General features: G+C 44.8%; 1 protein-coding gene across 2 annotated transcripts in view; it reads right to left on the reverse strand.

Moving 5' to 3' along the window:
- LOC134348692 (bcl-2-modifying factor-like) overlaps positions 1–6,537 on the reverse strand; it is a 107,617-nt gene extending 101,080 nt beyond the window's left edge. The window contains exon 1 of one of the 2 annotated variants that reach the window (XM_063052493.1): positions 6,439–6,537. The gene's annotated coding sequence lies outside the window, so the exon portion shown is untranslated. Of the gene's footprint in view, positions 1–6,241; positions 6,276–6,438 lie in introns of those variants that run through there. The other variant, XM_063052502.1, reaches the window with a different exon arrangement.
- Positions 6,538–7,344: the final 807 nt, after the last annotated feature.

Genomic DNA, 7,344 nt, shown 5'->3' on the forward strand with positions numbered 1-7,344 from the left:
GGGGGAAAAACCCAGAGGATGGGCAAGGAGTATAGTGAGAGGGACAGAGGGAGAAAAAGGAGAGAGAGGAAAAGAAAAAGAAAGTGTGTATATAAGTAAATAACGGATGGGGTACGAGGGGGAGGTGGAGCATTAGCGGAAGTTTGAGAAGTCAGTGGAAACAATTTTCTCCTATCTCCTCATCAAAATCCTTCATTACTCTGCTAAACCTCATGCTCCAGTTATACTCCTAAAAGACCAAAGACTTACAGAAGCAAGCACAACTGAATTCTTTCCAACCACTGCAAGTTCTGTCTTTTGCCAACTTTATGATTTAAGTAGTTATCTTGTGTTTTGGTACGTCAGCGCCAAGTCTGGCCTGATACCGAGCTGTTAAAATCATAAAAGTCTTGGTTTCACTTCTCCTTTTGAACACAACATTATCTCAAACAAGCAACCTGTATTCACAGGTGAGTTTACAATGTGAACACAAGCAGATTGCTCCTCACTTGGTCCCCAGATGCCACACATTCGCAAGTATTTACAGGGACCTTTACAACTGACAACAGCGACCCCTAGGGACTGGAGAGAGAGTACAAGAAAAGAGGCCTCTCTCTTCAAACCTGCCTTGTCATTCAATATGTAGATAGCTGATCTGCCCCACGGTTCTTCCGTGCCAGCTCCACATAGCCCTCAACTATCCAATACTTCAAAAATGTATGCAGATCCTCTTTAAATACCCCTAATGATTTAGCCTCACCAATTTTCCAGGACAGAAATTTCAAGACAGGGGTTGTCATTCTAGATTATAAATCAGCAATTATGTATTGGGTAAGTAGCATATACAGATGACAGGGTGAGGAGTCTGTGGAACTTCTGATTGGATTTCCAAGCAATGTTGAGCATGCATAGATTAGAAAAAACGGTGAATAGAATAGTCTGTGTGGAGATTAAAAGAATATGGAAACGGGCTACAATAAAGTGTTTATGGATATGACCATACTGCTATATTCCAGGAAAATGTAGAAAACACTTTGACCTCAGCAAGTATAAAGAAAAAGATAAAGATTAGCTTTATTTGCCATATACACATTGAAGCATTGAAACATAGTGAGTTGCATTGTTTGTGTCAATGAGCAGTACATTCTGAAGCTGTGCTTGGGGCAGCCCAAAGTATCACCATGCCTCCAGTGCCAACACAACTTATTAACCCTTACTAACCCATCTATCTTCGGAATGTGGTAGGACGCTGGAGGAAGTCCACATGATTATGGAGAGAATATAGAAACTCCTTACAGATGGTGGTGGGAATTGAACCCTAATTTTCTAGTTGCTGGTGCTGTAAGGCATTACGCTTACTGCTCTGCTAGTGCTGCCCTGTTCCATGAACAGCCAATGAGATGAACAACCTGCCAATATGTTTGTCAGCATGTGGGTTAGTGAAGACACAAAGGGAAATTTCACCTCCACCCTTACCACTTAAAGAGGGAAGATGGGAGAATGATCTGAAAGCCCGGTCAAAGGGTAGCATCTTTAACAAGGCAGTGCTTCCTTGATATTGTGAGGCCTGGATAATGTGTAGATGTACCTATGGAGACTGGCTGTCTGGGATCATCTTGCAGAATGATCCATTACATGAGGAAGGGAATACAGTTGAAAGTTGATCACTTGCAGAAATGGTCATCTGGCAAAAAAAGACACGTGAAATACAATGTAGAAAGCAACACACACAAAATTCTGGAGATACTCAGCAGTCAACAATGAAGGAACTCTTCCTACAATGCTAGAGTTTGATGTCTCCTTGCAGGCTTCTGTCAACAGGTCTTTTTTGTAACATCTATTATAATCACCCTACCAAATTCTATGACTTGAAGAATTACTAATAATATTCTTTTCAATCTGCTTCATCTTATTTGTCCACCTGTGCTGCACTCTCTCTGAAACTGTGACACTATGTTCCACATTGTTACTGCTCTTCCCTTTGTACTGCCTCCATGTGGTTGTGATCTTGGAACATGTGACTGTAATAAACCAATCACTGACTGGCAGCTGAGTCTATGTGCCAGAGTCTCTAGAATGAGATTTAAATACACGTCATTTCATCTCAGATTGAAAAGTACTAATTGGGCCAACATAAAGGGTTTTCTGTGAGAGGAAGAGATCACAAAACTCAAAAGAAAAATACCACAGATGCTGGACATCTGAAGTAAAACAGAAAAGGCTGCAAATATTTGGCAGGAATCCGTGGAGAGAGAAATAGAGTTTAATGTTTTAAGTTCATTCCCCTTCATAAGAACTGGGAAATAGTTGAAGACTAATAAATGTTTCCTGTAACAGAGAAAAGTGAAAGGGGTAGAATTCTGAAACTGTAGATCAAGAGTGGGAATAACTGGATTCTTCTCAGGGTGACAATTGTAACTCATGGGGTACAGGAGGGATTGGCATTTAGGCTTGATCTCTTCGTGATCCATATTCAGATGGTGGGAGATAAAACACCAAAGCAGCAATCAGTGTGCCGGCTGTAGTTGGAGGAAGGCCCATGTGCTCGAGCAATCCCTCCCCCCCCCACCTCTCTCTCTTTTGATGGAGAATGAGAGCCTGTCAGTCCTTGAGATGGGGGGGGGGTGCTTGGAGAAGAGATACAAGAGACTGCAACATCAGAACAGTGAGTTGCTGGTCTCTGCTCTCGTTGTGGCAGGAGCGATCTCTCTCTCTCTCCCTCAATGGAGAGAGGGAGAGCTTGTCTGAGATACTGAAGGGTTACGGACTATAGTATCAATGGACTCTGAATCAAGGCCTCTTTGGGGGCTTCTGCGGTCATTTGCATGGTGCGGGGGGGAGTGAGGGTTCAATGCTTCTGCTGCTGCTTGGGTCTTTGATGTTTCTATCATTCACTTTATGGGGTTTCTTGTTTTGTGGGTGTCCATGAAGAGTACAAATTTCAGGTTGTATATGGTATACATTCTCCGATATTAAAATGAACCTTTGACCCTTTGTCAAATGTCGTGTTTTCCAATTTGCCGATGACCTGGCACTAGGTGGGATCGTGGGTATGGCAGAAGATGTAAAGGGGCTTCCAGGGGATACAAGCAAATAGAGAGAATGGGTGAGAACCAGGCAGGCTGAATGTCAGGTGATTGAATATGATGTCATCTAATTATTTGCAAATAACAGTGTTTTTTTTAAATAGGGACATTCTAGTAAACATTTGTGTTGAAAAGGGCATAGATGTTCTTGTACACATGTTACATTGAAAGCCAAAATGCCAGTACAACCAGAAGATCAAACGCCAAATGGTCTGTTAGCCTATTTTATGCAAGGATTTGAGTACATGATTAAAGATGTCTCCTAGTGTGTGGCACTCAAAGTGCTGTGCACAGTTATGGTCTCCTTATCTAAAATGGATGCACCTGCCATAGAGGGTATACAACAAGGATTCACCCTGGGAGAGCGAGTTTGCTGTGTGGGGAGAGATTGAGTAGATTGGGATTGTACTTTCCCATTTAAAAGGATGAGTGCAGGGAGGATGTTTTGCCTGGGAGGAGGTCACAGTCTCAGAAAAAAAAAACTGAGGAGAAATTTCTTTACTCCAAAGGCTGTGAGCATTTGGAACTTGCTACCCAGAGGGCTGCAATGATGCTGAAGTAGATAGAGCTACCATATCCGATCATTAGGCATAGTTGATCAGGCATGGAGTAGAGAGGGAGAGATGAGCAATGAAACCATGTTGGGGCAGAGGAGGTTATGATTATGGTAGGGGTTTCCAATCTGGGGTCCAGAACCTTCAGTTAATAGTAGGGGTCCATGGCATTAAAAAAAACGCTTGGGAGCCCCTGGATTGTGGAGTTAATTGTTAAAAAGTGCCTCAAACACGAGGGTTAAGAAGCTTGTCATGGTGGGGCGGGGTGGGGAGGGGTGATCGTTAAAAAGGACTTAGATATGCTTGAGTTTGTACAAAAAGAACACTGGAAACTTGAGTCTCAAAGTACCAAAAGCTGTGTTTTCACTTCAGATGGGGCTGGTCTGGGGACAGTTTGTGGAGCTGAAAGCAGACAGCCTTTGTTTGGTTGTAGAGACTCCGATTAAGGGCCCTGTACCTGAACCCTTAACTCTTTCCCTCCCCCAGATGCCGCCTCGCCCGCTGAACGTATGCAGCATTTAGTTTTCGCTTTACTTCATGACGTCAGAAGTTGAGTTCAGGTTGAATAAGATGCCGAATAGGGGCTGATTTCCAAAAGAACTGATAGCAAAGCTGAATAATAATTAATGAAACTGCTGAAAACCTCCTCCTTCTTGGGTAATGTTAGCGGCCACACGCCGCATTTCACTTCCGAAATCGCCTCCCAGTAACTTCATTGTTTACGCCAGCGAATCAGGAGCGCTGGCTTCGAAACTGCTTCGCTGTAGACTGGAGCTGTAAACACGAGACAGGAGCCGGGACCCAGGGGACGACCCGTCAGTCAGTCAGAAGCAATCTCTCTGCCTTCCAGCACATGTGAGCCGACAGCAAATACACGCCCGCCCAGATCGGCTAATACAGGGCCAAATTAGGGGGAGTTTGGGGCTAAGGTGTGACAGAGCATACACTGCAAAGGGCTGGCTTGTAATACAGTTCCCCTCCATGGCTGTCTTTGTTAAATGAGACAATCCAGGAATGGTGTGAGTCAATCAGGAAGTTATGGGGGGAGGTGGAATTCGAGTTATATGAAAAGTTTTAACAGATGATTCACCGGAGAAGAACGTTGTTGTTCTGATCTTGTTAGGTACACACACACACAAGACTGACGATGGAGGAAGTGTTTGTTAATGAGTTAAGAACGGAAGTAAATGTCTTGAAAGGACCGTGGTCTCGGTTACAGTGGATAGGAACTGTGTAGGATAAACAGACAGTTGCATCAGACAGTTATATTGAACGGAAAGCGCTCGGCGCAGGAGCGGAGGCAGAAGTAAATAGATGACTGCCGAGATACATTTGACACGCACACACGGTAATGCGTTATGTTAGCTACATTGAGTGAACCATGTGAGACGGAGTCGATATCAATGCACGACTACAACGGGGGCACAGATAATCGGGAGTTACAAAGGACAACAAGGTGAGACTGTGACAGCGAGTTACTTGGGCAGCGAGGGAGGCGCAGTACATCAGATCGCGACACTCACTGAAAATGAGTTACATTACAGGTAAATAGGGCTTCCCAGAGGCATGGGTTACAATTTGACGCTAGACATTGCAGCTATAGCGAGTGCGTGATTGGAACGAGCCGGAAAGAAGGATAGACTAATAAACAAGAGAAAATCTGCAGATGCTGGAAATCCGAGCAACACACACAAAATGCTGAAGGAACTCAGCAGGCCAGGCAGCATCCATGGAAAAGAGTACAGTCGACGTTTCAGGCCGAGACCCTTCATGGAATATACTCATCAAGTATAGAACGTATCGTAATCAAAACCAGTTTTACTACGAATGTTGGTACTGATTTAGAGATGGAATGAAATATTACTAACATTTGGATAAAGTCGCACAAAGATGTTCCCATAAGGCAGAACAATGATTTTGATAATAATGTACTTTTTGAACTTTTAAACCCCCCCCCCTTCCCTGAAACCAAGACAATCCAGAACTCATGTCTCCATACTATCGGCACATCTTTCCCGGAGCACAACAACGTAGACGCTCTTCCCATTTACCGAGGGACAACCTCGCACTCGAGTGAATCTCTAATCCCTGGATCCTGCATCTTAATTTCAAGCCCCAAGCGGTTTCACACCCGATTTGGAACCAGCTTGGGCAAAACAACTCCAACAGCACAAACAGGCTTTCACTCCAGTTTTCAGCACCTTCGATCTCCTGAGTCTCCAAACTGTTATGCCTGTTTGCCAACACCGGACTGAAGTTTATATTTCCGTGCCCAATAGAGGACAATGATTTCGATCAGAGATAAATAATAAATGCACAAGATAAACAAAAAATGCAAGTGCAAAGTCAACACAACAGCATCAATTAACTTGTAAAACAAATAAATCCCGAACGTACAAAAATAGCCTTTGGCAACCAAACACTTCGTGTATTTCTGCCATCCGTTTGTTGCCCAGGCATGTTCCGGAAATGTGAACAAGTGAAATAAATGCTTGAAGTACAACGAAAAAGCCCAAACATTAACATCCAAGACAGCGAAAATACACACACACACACGCAAAGTTTATATTGACCCTTTCACTGTTATAAGGACACAGCACCCTTTCGATAAGAAAAGCATACCAGATCATCTGTGCTGGCTTGACAACGCGCATGCAATACTGATCCGCTAGTGATGTAGAAGCAATATTTACAAAGAAACAATCAAGTATGTTTTACAGTATTCATTGGACAAAAAGGAGGGCAAGTCCAGTTGATTCATGCAGAAATAAAGGAGAAGCGCCCCTGACAGAAGCTTGGTGGTTTGAAGGTGTACTTACTTATCCGTAGGTAACTGAGTGGAGTTATATCGAACGGTGCACACTCCTTACAGTAATCTGATTAATCACCGCGATTTGCGCGCCGACCTGCTGTTTACCTCCTGTCTCTACTGTCAATCAGGTCTCGTCATAAGCTAATAACAATGACATGGCCAATCAGCAGCGAGCTCCCCTGCGCCTCTAGTGGCCAATCACGGGCGGCTCTCTCCCCTCCTGCCTGTAGTGTCGGACTTCCTCCGCAGGCGGCGCTGATTACGCGGCTGTCGCCAACCGCAGCGAGGCCCGCAGGCAGACGGAGGAGTCCGCCTTTGACCACATTCGGAGCACCAGGTCTCTGCGGCTGCGCGTTAGTATCCTTTGCAACGCGTCAACGTCTCAAGGCCGACCTACGTCATATCAGCTGAACCCTCGCACCAATCAGAAAATGGAAGCCTGTGGTTTCCAAGCGAAAAACGGTCGTGTCAGCCAACCAAAAGCGGCCATTTGTCTCCCCGCCCCTTTCGGCGCTGCAGCCTGCTCCGGCGGGCTGTCAGCGTGTTTGGGAACCGGTGCGGCGCCGCGGAATCCGACCACGCATCGTGAAGAAGAATGTCTAATGAAAACAAATGTGTTTGCTGGCTATTTATTGGTTTATTGCTCATTGTTCAGGTGGGACCGGGCCAAAAGAGCGGTGGTAAACTTTTTCGGCTCTGTGTCAAAACAAAATCATGGCTGAACTGATCAGATATTTATTGATCTGTGGGAAAGGAAAACACAATGATTGAGCCCCCAGCGTGTCAGGCAGCATCACTGGAAATGAGTAAACAGTCGACATTTCGGGCCGAGACCCTTCTTCAGGACTGGAATGGAAGGGGGAAGAGGCCAGATTAAACATGTAGGCGTGGGGGGAAAGGGGAATGGAGGAGA

Source organism: Mobula hypostoma, chromosome 1 (assembly GCF_963921235.1).
Source record: "Mobula hypostoma chromosome 1, sMobHyp1.1, whole genome shotgun sequence".
Lineage (NCBI taxonomy): Eukaryota > Metazoa > Chordata > Chondrichthyes > Myliobatiformes > Myliobatidae > Mobula > Mobula hypostoma.